At 47.1% G+C, this 17,928-nt stretch overlaps 1 protein-coding gene across 16 annotated transcripts in view; it reads right to left on the reverse strand.

Annotated features, from left to right (window-relative positions):
* MYCBP2 (MYC binding protein 2) overlaps nucleotides 1–17,928 on the reverse strand; it is a 705,517-nt gene that overhangs the window by 677,520 nt on the left and 10,069 nt on the right. The window lies entirely within an intron of this gene.

The following is a 17,928-nucleotide window of genomic DNA, read 5'->3' on the forward strand; positions in this document are numbered from 1 at the left end:
AATCTTTCTTTTAGAGTGCCCAGTCTCCTGCGGAGCCCGTCTATTCCCCATGGTCCTTACGGAGTTCCCAGCATCCACTAGGACGTCAGAGAAACTAAATTTAAAATCCTTGTCAAAATTAACACTAAGTTGGGTTTTACATTTTTAAAGAACAATTATGTGTGTTCTAGATATTTTCAGAAAACAAATATGAACTGTCATGAATGAAATATGATTGTGTATTGCAATTGTTTGTTCTAACAAACTTAAGGCATTCATTTGTATATGATATACAGGAGTATTACGATAAGTTAGACTCAGTCCACTAGGGCCGATTCAATTGTTTTGGGTGTCTAAAAGGGACTGTTTAGACGCCCAAACAATTGTCACTATTACACTGTTTGGGAGCACATTGCGCCAAAACAGACCAGGTTTAGTCTAAAACAGCTAAACCCATCTAAACTCCTGTTTGGTGCCAAAAAGTGCCAAGTTTGCACACTTTTGTTGCACCTCAGGAGGCTGCGAGAAGAAATATCATCCCCGCAGCTACCGGGCATCTAAACAGAGCAACAATTGAATTGCTCCATTTTGCGCCACCTAGTGGTAGCCGCTGGGTAACACAATTGAATCGGCCCCAGTATGTAACGCATTCTCAGCCTACTGAGCCTAGATTACTAAACACATAGTTAAAAAGGTACAGTATGCAAACTTTAAGGGAATTTTAGATTAATATCAGCAAACTCCATTACACTATCATTAAACTGTTTGCAAAAGTTATGATTTTAATGAAACTAAAATAAAAAACGGATCCACTGACTAAAACAAAGCTAAACGACTAAAATGAAACTATAAACCAACTCTTATTTTAAGTAAGTGACCAAGACTAAAACTAAATTCTTATCAAACTTAACAGAGTGTAGAAGGACAAGCATTGGGGGAATTCAATCTGAGACAATATGCATCATCGATACCCAGCTGCGTCATATCTGTCAATTATGGTAATGCCAACATCGCAAGTTTTTCCTTGCAACTTTTGATGCTGGCAGGACACTGGGATGAAATTCCAAAACAGCACTTCATCAATACCAGGAACTGAATTGCCCCAGATTGAGCTCCATTCCGTGCAGTCTGAACAACATGGTTGATGCCCAAATTGGTGCAGTTGGTTAAATATGTAGTATACGCCTAAGTGAAAAGATTATACATGTGCTCTTAATACATTATGCAGTTAAATGAAATCTCAAAAACTAATGTCCCTGCTGAAATGAATGCTTTTACATTTATGTAATAATGGGTAATTTTCAAAAGAGATTACACATTCATGTAATAAACATATAGAAGGTACTACCTCAAGAAACAGTTAAATCAAAAATGATGCCAGTATCCTGAAATAGCCCTATGATGTAATTGTGCAGTATGTGTAATGCTCTGAGACACCGCGAACATTATTGATGGCCAGTATAAAGAAAACTCAATTATCCCTCTCCAACTGCTTTGCCTGGATATACAAAATGATAACAGAGCATGGATTTCACCTAGACTGTACAGAAGCCACTCTTTCACATATTACATCTCCTATCAATATATTATACCATAAATGGATTATACCACTTAGGCAGTATTAAAACTGGAACATAAACAAGACCAATAATACATTACTGCACACCTGCCTAATCAAATGTTCAACCCATAATATCAATAAAAAGTTTCCACTTAATTCAGGTTTACGGTCTTACCTGTGACTTCTTGTGTTTAAGCCTTGTATATGTTATAATATATGTCGACCATGTAAAAGATGGAATTAATATGACTGAGGACATTCCTCCTTGGACCACCACTGCGCACTGTGATGAACCCATATGAAATGCAGTTCCTGCTTACAAGGCAGTGGAACAATGTGGTGCTTACCCCCTATGGTGGCTGAATCTAAGTTGCATGTTGCTGCAACCGCTTTAGTGCATTTTTCATAGTAACATCTGTGACTTTATGCTAATGCTAATAAAAGCCCTTCCCCTGGTTTACAAGTGTATATCTGAATGGTCCTGGACTGAGATGCCCACTCTAAGAGTTTTTAGACACAACAATCCCATTAGGTGCATCATCAGACAAAACCATCGGTCGCACCATCAAAACCTGTACCAGCACTATGCTAGCTGTAGATTCAATGTCAGAGTATGACCTCCTATTTAGCAATAAAGCGCATGGATTGCAACCAGTTACGCCACACACCCAAAAGACAGTGGACCTCCATGCAGAGACCATGATTCGCATTCACTACTGCAACTGTGTGTACACCCTGAGGGATTCACGCACTGCGCAACTTCTTAGTTACTTAGGACACATTCACAGTTACAAACATTGAATATGTGCGTGAATATCAGATGCACATTTTAGACTGCAATTTCCATGTTACTGACAAGAGGACTTTGGGATGCAAGTTTGTCAGTGAGCAAAAGAGAGATGGGGAGGGGGTCCACAGTTACTTCCTGTGAAGGCAAGGATACATGAAAAGACAAGCACCAGAAGTACCAGGGTATAAATGAGTCCAAATTAAATAGAACAGCAAGGCATTTCCATTTAACATCTATGTGATGCCAGTGAATACTATTTAGGGTGCAACAGGCTTCCGATTATATAAACCAGGCCTGGCCAATCTATGGCTCTCCAGCTGTTGTGAAACTACAGATCCCAGCCTACCCTGCCACAGTTTTAGCATTCCCTAAGAGCAAAATTGTGTCAGGGCATGATGGGACTTGTAGTTTCACAACAGCTGGAGAGCCACAGGTTGGCCAGGCCTGATATAAACAATGACCACTGGCCATTCAGCACCGCAAATGTGAAAGGCTGTCTACTCTAGAAATGTATACAGGTTGAGTATCCCATATCCAAATATTCCGAAATACGGAATATTCCGAAATACAGACTTTGAGTGAGAGTGAGATAGTGAAACCTTTGTTTTTTGATGGCTCAATGTACACAAACTTTGTTTAATACACAAAGTTATTAAAAATATTGTATTAAATGACCCTCAGGCTGTGTGTATAAGGTGTATATGAAACATAAATGAATTGTGTGAATGTACACATACTTTGTTTAATGCACAAAGTTATAAAAAATATTGGCTAAAATTACCTTCAGGCTGTGTGTATAAGGTGTATATGAAAGATAAATGTATTCTGTGCTTAGACTTGGGTCCCATCACCATGATATCTCATTATGGTATCTAATTATTCCAAAATACGGAAAAATCCGATATCCAAAATACCTCTGGTCCCAAGCGTTTTGGATAAGGGATACTCAACCTGTACTAGCATTTGTCTCTGACTACATTGGTAGATTTTGCCCACTGATTACAATATTGCGTTATTTCAAACAACGCAAAGGCGTTTCACTAGTACCACTTTCAAACAAACGACCAAGGAATTTCCCTGCTCAGTTACGGGTGTTTCACCTCTGAAGAAATCCAGGTTTTTTGCACGAGACCCCCTTTCACACTACATCTGAGACCTGGGAAATTCCGGGGTCGACCCCTTTCAGTTATAAGCCTGGTCTGCCCTGGCATACTACAAGTCAGGGCTGTCAGGCTAGTCTCATCACACACACACATACATGTCACATACACACATTACACACACACCAGGTGAGGAAAGCTGGAAGCGCACCTCAGATGGCACACAGCTTAGGGCAGGGGTGGGGAACCTTGTTTCTACCAAGGGCCATTTGGATACTTATAAAATCCTTCGGGGGCCATACAAAAATCATCAACTTAAAAATGCCCCTGCCCCCAGTAGTTATGCCCCTTAGTGGTACGGATTGTGCGCGCGCCAAAAAATGGGTGTGGCCAATTAAAATGGGACGTGATACACATATGCCCCCAATAGCGCAGTGCCAGATACACAAAAACCCCAAAGTGCCAGGTACACATTAACCCACACATGCCCCCCACCCCCACCCCACTGTGCTGCTCACCGCTGCTGCTGTGTGTCAGGGTAGGAGAGCGGAGCGTGCGCCTCTCCTGCCCCTTAATGCTCAGTCCGGTGGCGTGTCATGTCAGGGACAAGGCAGGGAGGACAGCGCAGCTATGTCGGGCGGTGGCGTGTAGGACCTCAAACCAGCCGCCGGTTCGTGAACCAATCAGAGCTCGCGGACTGGCAGCGGCGGCTCCTGATCGGCTCACGAACCGGCGGCTGTTTTGAGATCCTACCCGCTGCCGGACATAGCTGTGCTCTCCTCCCTGCCCTGACAGCCGAGGCACGCCGCCACCGGACTGAGGAGCGGTGTATCTCGCTGACACACAGCAGTGGGCCGGAACAAACGGCATTGCGGGCCTTATGCGGCCCGGAGGTCCCCACCCCTGGCCTAGGGTGTAAGCACAGTCCTGGCCCCCTCCTGACAGTTCCCCCCACCCCTCAAGAAACATGTTCCCAGGTTGCCTTTCAGACAGAGATCCTGGGGAGATGCACGTTCACGTGCATAAACCCAGGATTTTAAAGTATGTCTGAAAGGGGTATTATAAGAAGTTTATGCTCACCTCCCTGACATGCTATGTTCCCATTGTTTTAGGAGGTTACTGCATGCAAAAACACGCGTGATCCCTATGACAATGTCATTTTATTTCATGTTTACAATTATTTGCCCACCAGGAACTCACAAGACATGATGCGGTAAATTAAAGGCAACAGAAATATAGTAATGTATGCTAATGCTTTTAGACATTTTTAAGTGTATTTAAAACTATTGTAATTTTTGTTGGCTTACGCTCAAATTTAAGTAGTATCTTCCTACATTTCACAGTAATATATATTTTACAATGACTGATATTAGTTTTGCAATAATGAATTAGCCAGAGATTACACAATATTTTTTACATAATGGGTGCGATTCAGTTGTTTTAGAGCAGGGATGGGGAACGTTCGGTACTGCAGCTGTTGTTGAACTACACATCCCAGCATGCCCTGCAACAGTTTTAGCATGGCCAAATAGCAAAACTGTAGTAAGACATGCTGGTATGTGTAGTTCAACAACAGCTGGAGGACCGAAGGTTCCCCATCCCTGTTTTAGAGGATTAGCTCCCATCTAAGTGGCCGGAAGCTCATTCAATTGTTTGCTCTGGTCGCGACGGCTGCATTTTCGTGCCCTAATGCACGAGATTAGCCTTGTTAAGCAGCTTTTACCACACAAAGTGCCGGGTACGCTGCAGTAACGGAATGCCTTAAGCTCACATACTGTAAGTTCCAAAGTCCTACTTTACCAGGATGTCTGCTCGCTCCAGAGGGTGTTAGCAGAAAACTGCGATAAGTGCAGCCCCGAAATTGGTCATCCAAAACAAATGAATCAGCTTTCAGACAATTCACACAGGAGGTAATTCTCGCAAACAACTGAATTGCCCCACTGAAAGCAAAGAATATTTTATGATAATGTACATAACTTGGCCTTCTACAGATTTTCAGGGACTAAAAATGTGTTGCGTAGTACCAGAAACATGGCAGTGCGCAATAAGCAACTTCTAAATGCACTTCCGTTAACAGTGAAAACGGTGGAACTATGAAATGGTGAAACTAGACTGTTTACTCTCAAATACAATTTTTTCCATCAGAAACTGCATAATATAATACAACCCAATTTTGTGACCAAATTGGACAGCGATATTCGTGCTTGCCTTGCAGACACAGCTCATGCATGTGAACATTCAGCTCTCAATATCAATTCAGTGGACCACCGCTTTGTGCAGAGGGCATCGACTCCAGATGTAATACGGCTATTCTGAGAGACCAGATGGACAATGTTCATTTATTACCAGCTATTTATATAGCGCAAACATTCTGCAGCGCTTTAGAGAGAATATTTGGCCATTCACATCAGTCCCTGCCCCAGTGGAGCTTACAATCTATATTCCTTACCACATATACACGCACACACATTCACGCTAGGGTTAATTTTGTTGGGAGCCAATTAACCTACCAGTATATTTTTGGATTGTGGGAGGAAACCGGAGCACCTGAGGAAACCCACGCAAGTACAGGGAGAATATACAAATTCCATACAGTTAGTGAGGCTGTATTGCCAACCATTACACCGTCCGCGAAGCCCCGCAATGTTGTCACAAGTGATTTGATGCTGCGTCACCTGATGCAGCAGCGGATCACAGAAGCTAGCAGGAAACATCTATTAACACAAGAGCAGCAATAGCATATGTGCACACAGCAGCTAAGACCAAAGACGCAGCCACTGTGTTCACTACTGAATCACCCCCTAGAGCAATTTGTGGTCAGTGTGGGTGAAGTTTGAATGTGACCCAAACTGAACATTTGAATTCAAGAGGCAACGGACAGAATGTAACAAATATTCTTTTGTTGTTCAGCGTATGCTAAAGTACCAGTAGATGGGATATTATTAAAAAGAAAAAATCCAAAATAAACTCTGACAAGACTTAGGGGTCTATTTACTAAGCCTTGGATGGAGATAAAGTGGTCGGCGATAAAGTAACAGCCAATCAACTCCTAACTACCATGTCACAGGCTGTGTTTGAAAAATGACAGTTAGGAGCTGACTGGCTGGTACTTTATCTCCATCCAAGGCTTAGTAAATAGACCTCCTTGATTCTTGACTTCTTCTTTTCATCTTTAAAGAAGCACCTTCTATCTGGCTTTCTCTCGACTATAGTATTTGGGTCATCAACCCTGGTCTTTGTGTGGTGTGAACTGGTTGCCGGGTCGATTGGACCTGTTTCCCATTTCACACGCACATCACCAACATAGCAATGTGCCGGGCTGGGGACAGCAGTGAAAGGAGACTGAGGCGGGTCGCACCCGGGAAGCACCCGTGTACGGCTCCCGGGAGTGACCCGCCAATAGCAATCTGAAACGGGTATAAGGCTGACCTTGTTTCCTGCAGCAAGCTATTTCATGAATTGATCGCAGGTAAAGCCATGAAAACGAGTGTGCTTCCCCACTTTGTCTATTTATTCAAAACACTACATATCGCTATTCTCTCCCCTGCTCTCACCTCCATGCAGGGCTTGATTTTTTTTTTATTTATATGGGTTGGCGGGCAGGAGACCAAGACTCCAGTCCTTTATTCTTCAGTGCCCCTGTACTATGGGTGGGGTGGGGTGGGTATTCATAATTAAAAAATATATATTTCTCTAACGTCCTAAGTGGATGCTGGGGACTCCGTAAGGACCATGGGGAACAGCGGCTCCGCAGGAGACTGGGCACAAAAGTAAAGCTTTAGAACTACCTGGTGTGCACTGGCTCCTCCCCCTATGACCCTCCTCCAAGCCTCAGTTAGGATTTTGTGCCCGAACGAGAAGGGTGCACACTAGGTGGCTCTCCTGAGCTGCTTAGTGAAAAGTTTAGTTTTAGGTTTTTTATTTTCAGTGAGACCTGCTGGCAACAGGCTCACTGCATCGAGGGACTAAGGGGAGAAGAAGCGAACTCACCTGCGTGCAGAGTGGATTGGGCTTCTTAGGCTACTGGACATTAGCTCCAGAGGGACGATCACAGGCCCAGCCATGGATGGGTCCAAGAGCCGCGCCGCCGGCCCCCTTACAGAGCTAGAAGACAGAAGAGGTCCGGAAAGTCGGCGGCAGAAGACGTCCTGTCTTCAACAAGGTAGCGCACAGCACTGCAGCTGTGCGCCATTGCTCTCAGCACACTTCACACTCTGGTCACTGAGGGTGCAGGGCGCTGGGGGGGGGGGGGGGGGCGTCCTGAGACGCAATAAAAACACCTTGGATGGCAAAAAATGCATCACATATAGCTCCTGGGCTATATGGATGCATTTAACCCCTGCCAGAATACATAGAAAAACGGGAGATAAGGCCGCCGATAAGGGGGCGGAGCCTATCTCCTCAGCACACTGGCGCCATTTTCCCTCACAGCTCCGTTGGAGGGAAGCTCCCTGGCTCTCTCCTGCAGTCACTACACTACAGAAAGGGTTAAAAAAAAAGAGAGGGGGGGCACTAATTATGCGCAGTATTAAAGATACAGCAGCTATAAGGGGAAAAACACATATAAGGTTATCCCTGTATATATATAGCGCTCTGGTGTGTGCTGGCAAACTCTCCCTCTGTCTCCCCAAAGGGCTAGTGGGGTCCTGTCCTCTATCAGAGCATTCCCTGTGTGTGTGCTGTATGTCGGTACGTTTGTGTCGACATGTATGAGGAAAAAAATGATGTGGAGACGGAGCAGATTGCCTGTAATAGTGATGTCACCCCCTAGGGGGTCGACACCTGAGTGGATGAACTGTTGGAAGGAATTACGTGACAGTGTCAGCTCTGTATAAAAGACAGTGGTTGACATGAGACAGCCGGCTACTCAGCTTGTGCCTGTCCAGACGTCTCATAGGCCGTCAGGGGCTCTAAAGCGCCCGTTACCTCAGATGGCAGATATAGACGCCGACACGGATACTGACTCCAGTGTCGACGGTGAAGAGACAAATGTGACTTCCAGTAGGGCCACACGTTACATGATGGAGGCAATGAAAAATGTTTTACACATTTCTGATAATACGAGTACCACCAAAAAGGGGTATTATGTTCGGTGAGGAAAAACTACCTGTAGTTTTCCTGAATCTGAGAAATTAAATGAGGTGTGTGATGATGCGTGGGTTTCCCCCGATAACAACTGATATTTTCTAAAATGTTATTGGCATTATATCCTTTCCCGCCAGAGGTTAGGGTGCGTTGGGAAACACCCCCTAGGGTGGATAAAGCGCTCACACGCTTGTAAGGGCTCTACCCTCTCCTGAGATGGCCGCCCTTAAGGATCCTGCTGATAGAAAGCAGGAGGGTATCCTAAAATGTATTCACACACATACTGGTGTTATACTGCGACCAGCAATCGCCTCAGCCTGGATGTGCAGTGCTGGGTTGGCGTGGTCGGATTCCCTGACTGAAAATATTGATACCCTAGATAGGGACAGAATATTTTTGCCTATAGAGCATTTAAAAGATGCATTTCTATATATGCGTGATGCACAGCGGAATATTTGCCGACTGGCATCAAGTCTAAGTGCGTTGTCCATTTCTACCAGTAGAGGGTTATGGACACGACAGTGGTCAGGTGATGCGGATTTCAAACGGCATTTGGAAGCAACATGAGAAGACGCCGTATTATCAGGCGCAGTCTTTTCGTGGACAAGCGGGCAAAAGGTTCCTCATTTCTGCCCCGTGACAGAGGGAGAGGAAAAAGGCTGCAGAAATCAGCCAGTTCCCAGGAACAGAAACCCTCTCCCGCCTCTGCCAAGCCCTCAGTATGACGCTGGGGCTTTACAAGCAGAATCAGGCACGGTGGGGGGCCCGTCTCAATGAATTTCAGCGCGCAGTGGGCTCACTCGCAAGTAGACCCCTGGATCCTTCAGGTGATATCTCAGGGGTACAAATTGGAATTCGAGACGTCTCCCCCTCGCCGTTTCCTAAAGTCAGCTTTACCGATGTCTCCTTCTGACAGGGAGACAGTTTTGGAAGCCATTCACAAGCTGTATTCCCAGCAGGTGATAATCAAGGTACCCCTCCTGCAACAGGGAACGGGGTATTATTCCACACTGTTGTGGTACCGAAGCCGGACGGCTCAGTGAGACCGATTCTAAATCTAAAATCTTTGAACACTTACATACAGAGGTTCAAATTCAAGATTGAGTCACTCAGAGCAGTGATTGCGAACCTGGAAGAAGGGGACTACATGATGTCTCGGGACATCGAGGATGCTTACCTTCATATCCAAATTTACCCTTCTCACCAAGGGTACCTCAGGTTTATGGTACAGAACTGTCACTATCAGTTCAGACGCTGCCGTATGGATGGTCCACGGCACCCCGGGTCTTTACCAAGGTAATGGCCGAAATGATGATATTCCTTCGAAGGAAGGGAATTTTAGTTATCCCTTACTTGGACGATTCCCTGATAAGGGTAAGATCCAGGGAACAGTTGGAGGTCGGTGTAGCACTATCTCAGGTAGTGTTGCAGCAGCACGATTGGATTCTCAATATTCCAAAATCGCAGCTGGTTCCGACGACTCGTCTTCTGTTCCTAGGGATGATCCTGGACACAGTCCAGAAAAAGGTGTTTCTCCCGGAGGAGAAAGCCAGGGAGTTATCCGAGCTAGTCAGGAACCTCCTAAAACCGAGCCAAGTCTCAGTGCATCAATGCACAAGGGTTCTGGGTAAAATGGTGGCTTCCTACGAAGCAATCCCATTCTGCAGATTCCACGCAAGAACTTTCCAGTGGGACCTGCTGGACAAATGGTCCGGGTCGCATCTTCAGATGCATCAGCGGATAACCCTGTCACCAAGAACAAGGGTGTCCCTCCTGTGTTGGTTGCAGAGTGCTCATCTTCTAGAGGGCCGCAGATTCGGCATTCAGGACTGGGTCCTGGTGACCACGGATGCCAGCCTGCGAGGCTGGGGAGCAGTCACACAGGGAAGGAATTTCCAGGGCTTATGGTCAAGCCTGGAGACATCACTTCACATAAATATCCTGAAGCTAAGGGCCATTTACAATGCTCTAAGCTTAGCAAGACCTCTGCTTCAAGGTCAGCCGGTGTTGATCCAGTCGGACAACATCACGGCAGTCACCCACGTAAACAGACAGGGTGGCACAAGAAGCAGGAGGGCAATGGCAGAAGCTGCAAGGATTCTTCGCTGGGCGGAAAATCATGTGATAGCACTGTCAGCAATTCCGGGAGTGGACAACTGGGAAGCAGACTTCCTCAGCAGACACGACCTCCACCCGGGAGAGTGGGGACTTCACCCAGAAGTCTTCCACATGATTATAAACCGTTGGGAAAAACTCGACAGGTATTGCGCCAGGTCAAGGGACCCTCAGGCAATAGCTGTAGACGCTCTGGTAACACCGTGGGTGTACCAGTCAGTGTATGTGTTCCCTCATCTGCCTCTCATACCCAAGGTACTGAGATTGATAAGATGGAGAGGAGTAAGCACTATATTCGTGGCTCCGGATTGGCCAAGAAGGACTTGGTAACCGAAAAATCAAGAGATGCTCACGGAGGATCCGTGGCCTCTACCTCTAAGAAGGGACCTGCTCCAGCAAGGACCCTGTCTGTTCCAAGACTTACCGCGGCTGCGTTTGACGGCATGGCGGTTGAACGCCGGATCCTGAAGGAAAAAAGGCATTCCGGATGAAGTCATCCCTATCCTGATCAAAGCCAGGAAGGATGTAACCGCAAAACATTATCACCGCATTTGGCGAAAATATGTTGCGTGGTGCGAGGCCAGTAAGGCCCGACGGAGGAAATTCAACTGGGTCGATTCCTACATTTCCTGCAAACAGGAGTGTCTATGGGCCTGAAATTGGGGTCCATTAAGGTTCAAATTTCGGCCCTGTCAATTTTCTTCCAAAAAGAACTAGCTTCAGTCCCTGAAGTTCAGACGTTGTAAAAATAAGAATTTACTTACCGATAATTCTATTTCTCGGAGTCCGTAGTGGATGCTGGGGTTCCTGAAAGGACCATGGGGAATAGCGGCTCCGCAGGAGACAGGGCACAAAAAGTAAAGCTTTCCGATCAGGTGGTGTGCACTGGCTCCTCCCCCTATGACCCTCCTCCAAGCCTCAGTTAGGTACTGTGCCCGGACGAGCGTACACAATAAGGGAGGAATTTTGAATCCCGGGTAAGACTCATACCAGCCACACCAATCACACCGTACAACTTGTGATCTAAACCCAGTTAACAGTATGATAACAGAGGAGCCTCTGAAAGATGGCTCCCTACAACAATAACCCGAATTAGTTAACAATAACTATGTACAATTATTGCAGATAATCCGCACTTGGGATGGGCGCCCAGCATCCACTACGGACTCCGAGAAATAGATTTATCGGTAAGTAAAATCTTATTTTCTCTATCGTCCTAGTGGATGCTGGGGTTCCTGAAAGGACCATGGGGATTATACCAAAGCTCCCAAACGGGCGGGAGAGTGCGGATGACTCTGCAGCACCGAATGAGAGAACTCCAGGTCCTCCTTAGCCAGAGTATCAAATTTGTAAAATTTTACAAACGTGTTCTCCCCTGACCACGTAGCTGCTCGGCAAAGTTGTAATGCCGAGACCCCTCGGGCAGCCGCCCAAGATGAGCCCACCTTCCTTGTGGAGTGGGCCTTTACAGATTTAGGCTGTGGCAGGCCTGCCACAGAATGTGCAAGTTGGATTGTGCTACAGATCCAACGAGCAATCGTCTGCTTAGACGCAGGAGCACCCATCTTGTTGGGTGCATACAATGTAAACAACGAGTCAGATTTTCTGACTCCAGCTGTCCTTGCAATATATATTTTCAATGCTCTGACAACGTCCAGTAACTTGGAGTCCTCCAAGTCACTTGTAGCCGCAGGCACTACAATAGGCTGGTTCAGATGAAATGCTGACACCACCTTAGGGAGAAAATGCGGACGAGTCCGCAGTTCCGCCCTGTCCGAATGGAAAATAAGATATGGGCTTTTGTAAGATAAAACTGCCAGTTCTGACACTCTCCTGGCCGAAGCCAGGGCTAGTAGCATGGTCACTTTCCATGTGAGATATTTCAAATCCACATTTTTTAGTGGTTCAAACCAATGAGATTTTAGAAAGTCCAAAATCACATTGAGATCCCACGGTGCCACTGGAGGCACCACAGGAGGCTGTATATGCAGCACTCCCTTAACAAAAGTCTGGACTTCAGGGACTGAAGCCAATTCTTTCTGGAAAAAAATCGACAGGGCCGAAATTTGAACCTTAATAGATCCCAATTTGAGACCCATAGACAATCCTGATTGCAGGAAATGTAGGAATCGACCCAGTTGAAATTCCTCCGTCGGAGCACTCCGATCCTCGCACCACGCAACATATTTTCGCCAAATGCGGTGATAATGTTGCACGGTTACTTCCTTCCTTGCTTTAATCAAAGTAGGAATGACTTCTTCCGGCATGCCTTTTTCCTTTAGGATCCGGCGTTCAACCGCCATGCCGTCAAACGCAGCCGCGGTAAGTCTTGAAACAGACAGGGACCCTGCTGTAGCAAGTCCCTCCTTAGAGGTAGAGGCCACGGATCTTCCGTGATCATCTCTTGAAGTTCCGGGTACCAAGACCTTCTTGGCCAATCCGGAACCACTAGTATCGTTCTTACGCCTCTTTGCCGTATAATTCTCAATACTTTTGGTATGAGAGGCAGAGGAGGAAACACATACACCGACTGGTACACCCAAGGCGTTACCAGCGCGTCCACAGCTATTGCCTGCGGATCTCTTGACCTGGCGCAATACCTGTCCAGTTTTTTGTTGAGGCGAGACGCCATCATGTCCACCATTGGTCTTTCCCAACGGTTTACCAGCATGTGGAAGACTTCTGGATGAAGTCCCCACTCTCCCGGGTGAAGGTTGTGTCTGCTGAGGAAGTCTGCTTCCCAGTTGTCCACTCCCGGGATGAACACTGCTGACAGTGCTATCACATGATTCTCTGCCCAGCGAAGAATCCTTGCAGCTTCTGCCATTGCACTCCTGCTTCTTGTGCCGCCCTGTCTGTTCCCATGGGCGACTGCCGTGATGTTGTCCGACTGGATCAACACCGGTTTTCCCTGAAGCAGAGGTTCTGCCTGGCTTAGAGCATTGTAGATTGCTCTTAGTTCCAGAATGTTTATGTGAAGAGACGTTTCCAGGCTCGTCCACACTCCCTGGAAGTTTCTTCCTTGTGTGACTGCTCCCCAGCCTCTCAGGCTGGCGTCCGTGGTCACCAGGATCCAATCCTGTATGCCGAATCTGCGGCCCTCCAATAGATGAGCACTCTGCAACCACCACAGAAGAGATACCCTTGTCCTTGGAGACAGGGTTATCCGCTGGTGCATCTGAAGATGCGACCCTGACCATTTGTCCAACAGATCCCTCTGGAAAATTCTTGCGTGGAATCTGCCGAATGGAATTGCTTCGTAAGAAGCCACCATTTTTCCCAGGACTCTTGTGCATTGATGTACAGACACCTTTCCTGGTTTTAGGAGGTTCCTGACAAGCTCGGATAACTCCTTGGCTTTTTCCTCCGGGAGAAAAACCTTTTTCTGAACCGTGTCCAGAATCATCCCTAGGAACAGCAGACGAGTTGTTGGCATTAACTGGGATTTTGGAATATTCAGAATCCACCCGTGCTGTTTTAGCACTTCTTGAGACAGTGCTAATCCCATCTCTAGCTGTTCTCTGGACCTTGCCCTTATCAGGAGATCGTCCAAGTATGGGATAATTAATACGCCTTTTCTTCGAAGAAGAATCATCATCTCGGCCATTACCTTTGTAAAGACCCGAGGTGCCGTGGACAATCCGAACGGCAGCGTCTGAAACTGATAGTGACAGTTTTGTACGACGAACCTGAGGTACCCCTGGTGTGAGGGGTAAATTGGAACGTGGAGGTACGCATCCTTGATGTCCAAGGATACCATAAAGTCCCCTTCTTCCAGGTTCACTATCACTGCTCTGAGTGACTCCATCTTGAACTTGAACTTCTTTATGTACAGGTTCAAGGACTTCAGATTTAGAATAGGTCTTACCGAGCCATCCGGCTTCGGTACCACAAATAGAGTGGAATAATACCCCTTTCCTTGTTGTAGAAGAGGTACCTTGACTATCACCTGCTGAGAGTACAGCTTGTGAATGGCTTCCAAGACCGTCTCCCTTTCGGAGGGGGACGTTGGTAAAGCAGACTTCAGGAAACGGCGAGGTGGATCTGTCTCTAGTTCCAACCTGTATCCCTGAGATATTATCTGCAGGATCCAGGGATCTACCTGCGAGTGAGCCCACTGCGCGCTGAAATTCTTGAGACGACCGCCCACCGCCCCCGAGTCCGCTTGAGAAGCCCCAGCGTCATGCTGAGGCTTTTGTAGAAGCGGGGGAGGGCTTCTGTTCCTGGGAAGGAGCTGCCTGTTGCTGTCTCTTCCCCCTTCCTCTGCCTCGTGGCAGATATGAATATCCCTTTGCTCTCTTGTTTTTAAAGGAACGAAAGGGCTGTGGTTGAAAAGTCGGTGTCTTTTTCTGTTGGGGAGTAACTTGAGGTAAAAAGGTGGATTTCCCGGCTGTAGCCGTGGCCACCAAATCTGATAGACCGACTCCAAATAACTCCTCCCCTTTATACGGCAAAACTTCCATATGCCGTTTTGAGTCCGCATCGCCTGACCACTGTCGCGTCCATAAACTTCTTCTGGCCGAAATGGACATAGCACTTACCCGTGATGCCAGTGTGCAGATATCCCTCTGTGCATCACGCATATAAAGAAATGCATCCTTTATTTGCTCTAAAGACAGTAAAACATTGTCCCTATCCAGGGTATCAATATTTTCAATCAGGGACTCTGACCAAGCTACTCCAGCACTGCACATCCAGGCTGTCGCTATAGCTGGTCGTAGTATAACACCTGTATGTGTGTATATACTTTTTTGGATATTTTCCATCCTCCTATCTGCTGGATCTTTAAGTGCGGCCGTCTCAGGAGAGGGTAACGCCACTTGTTTAGATAAGCGTGTGAGCGCCTTGTCCACCCTAGGAGGTGTTTCCCAGCGCGCCCTAACCTCTGGCGGGAAAGGGTATAAAGCCAATAACTTCTTTGAAATTAGCATCTTTTTATCGGGGGCAACCCACGCTTCATCACACACCTCATTTAGTTCTTCTGATTCAGGAAAAACTATAGGTAGTTTTTTCACACCCCACATAATACCCTGTTTAGTGGTACCTGTAGTATTAGCTAAATGTAACGCCTCCTTCATTGCCAAAATCATATAACGTGTGGCCCTACTGGAAAATACGGTTGATTCGTCACCGTCGCCACTGGAATCAGTGCCTGTGTCTGGGTCTGTGTCGACCGACTGAGGCAAAGGGCGTTTTACAGCCCCTGACGGTGTTTGAGGCGCCTGGACAGGCACTAATTGATTGTCCGGCCGTCTCATGTCGTCAAACGACTGCTTTAGCGTGTTGACACTATCCCGTAATTCCATAAATAAAGGCATCCATTCTGGTGTCGACCCCCTAGGAGGTGACATCCCCATATTTGGCAATTGCTCCGCCTCCACACCAATATCGTCCTCATACATGTCGACACACACGTACCGACACACAGCAGACACACAGGGAATGCTCTTAACGAAGACAGGACCCCACTAGCCCTTTGGGGAGACAGAGGGAGAGTTTGCCAGCACACACCAAAGCACTATATATGACAGGGATAGCCTTATAATAAGTGCTCCCTGTATAGCTGCTTTTATAATATAATTTTTGCCACTATTTTGCCCCCCCTCTCTTGTTTTAACCTGTTTCTGTAGTGCAGTGCAGGGGAGAGACCTGGGAGCCGTCCTGACCAGCGGAGCTGTGTAAGGAAAATGGCGCTGTGTGCTGAGGAGATAGGCCCCGCCCCTTTTTCGGCGGGCTCGTCTCCCGCTCTTTAGTGGATTCTGGCAGGGGTTAAATATCTCCATATAGCCCCCGGAGGCTATATGTGAGGTATTTTTTAGCCAAATAGGTTTTCATTTGCCTCCCAGGGCGCTCCCCTCCCAGCGCCCTGCACCCTCAGTGACTGCCGTGTGAAGTGTGCTGAGAGGAAAATGGCGCACAGCTGCAGTGCTGTGCGCTACCTTTAGAAGACTGAGGAGTCTTCTGCCGCCGATTCTGGACCTCTTCTTGTTTCAGCATCTGCAAGGGGGCCGGCGGCGAGGCTCCGGTGACCATCCAGGCTGTACCTGTGATCGTCCCTCTGGAGCTGATGTCCAGTAGCCAAGAAGCCAATCCATCCTGCACGCAGGTGAGTTCACTTCTTCTCCCCTAAGTCCCTCGTTGCAGTGATCCTGTTGCCAGCAGGACTCACTGTAAAATAAAAAACCTAAGCTAAACTTTTCTAAGCAGCTCTTTAGGAGAGCCACCTAGATTGCACCCTTCTCGGCCGGGCACAAAAATCTAACTGAGGCTTGGAGGAGGGTCATAGGGGGAGGAGCCAGTGCACACCACCTGATCGGAAAGCTTTACTTTTTGTGCCCTGTCTCCTGCGGAGCCGCTATTCCCCATGGTCCTTTCAGGAACCCCAGCATCCACTAGGACGATAGAGAAAGGGGTACTGCATATACAGCCTCCTTTTGTGCCTCCAGTGGCACCTTGAGATCTCAATGTAGTTTTTGGGTTCCAAAAGTCACATTGGTTTGAACCACTTAAATCTGTGGAGTTAAAATATCTCACATGGAAAGTGGTCATGCTGTTGGCCCTGGCCTGGGCCAGGCGCGTGTCAGAATTGGCGGCTTTATCCTGTAAAAGCCCTTATCTGATTTTCCATTCGGACAGGGCGGAATTGAGGACTCGTCCTCAGTTTCTCCCTAAGGTGGTTTCAGCGTTTCACCTGAACCAACCTATTGTGGTGCCTGCGGCTACTAGGGACTTGGAGGACTCCAAGTTGCTAGACGTTATCAGGGCCCTGAAAATATATGTTTCCAGGACGGCTGGAGTCAGAAAATCTGACTCGCTGTTTATCCTGTATGCACCCAACAAGCTGGGTGCTCCTGCTTCTAAGCAGACTATTGCTCGTTGGATTTGTAGTACAATTCAGCTTGCACATTCTGTGGCAGGCCTGCCACAGCCAAAAATCTGTAAATGCCCACTCCACAAGGAAGATGGGCTCATCTTGGGCGGCTGCCCGAGGGGTCTCGGCTTTACAACTTTGCCGAGCAGCTACTTGGTCAGGAGCAAATACGTTTGTAAAATTCTACAAAATTTATACCCTGGCTGAGGAGGACCTGGAGTTCTCTCATTTGGTGCTGCAGAGTCATCCGCACTCTCCCGCCCGTTTGGGAGCTTTGGTATAATCCCCATGGTCCTTACGGAGTCCCCAGCATCCACTTAGGACGTTAGAGAAAATAAGAATTTACTTACCGATAATTCTATTTCTCGTAGTCCGTAGTGGATGCTGGGCGCCCATCCCAAGTGCGGATTGTCTGCAATACTGGTAC

This window comes from Pseudophryne corroboree, chromosome 2, assembly GCF_028390025.1.
Source record: "Pseudophryne corroboree isolate aPseCor3 chromosome 2, aPseCor3.hap2, whole genome shotgun sequence".
In the NCBI taxonomy this organism is placed as follows: domain Eukaryota; kingdom Metazoa; phylum Chordata; class Amphibia; order Anura; family Myobatrachidae; genus Pseudophryne; species Pseudophryne corroboree.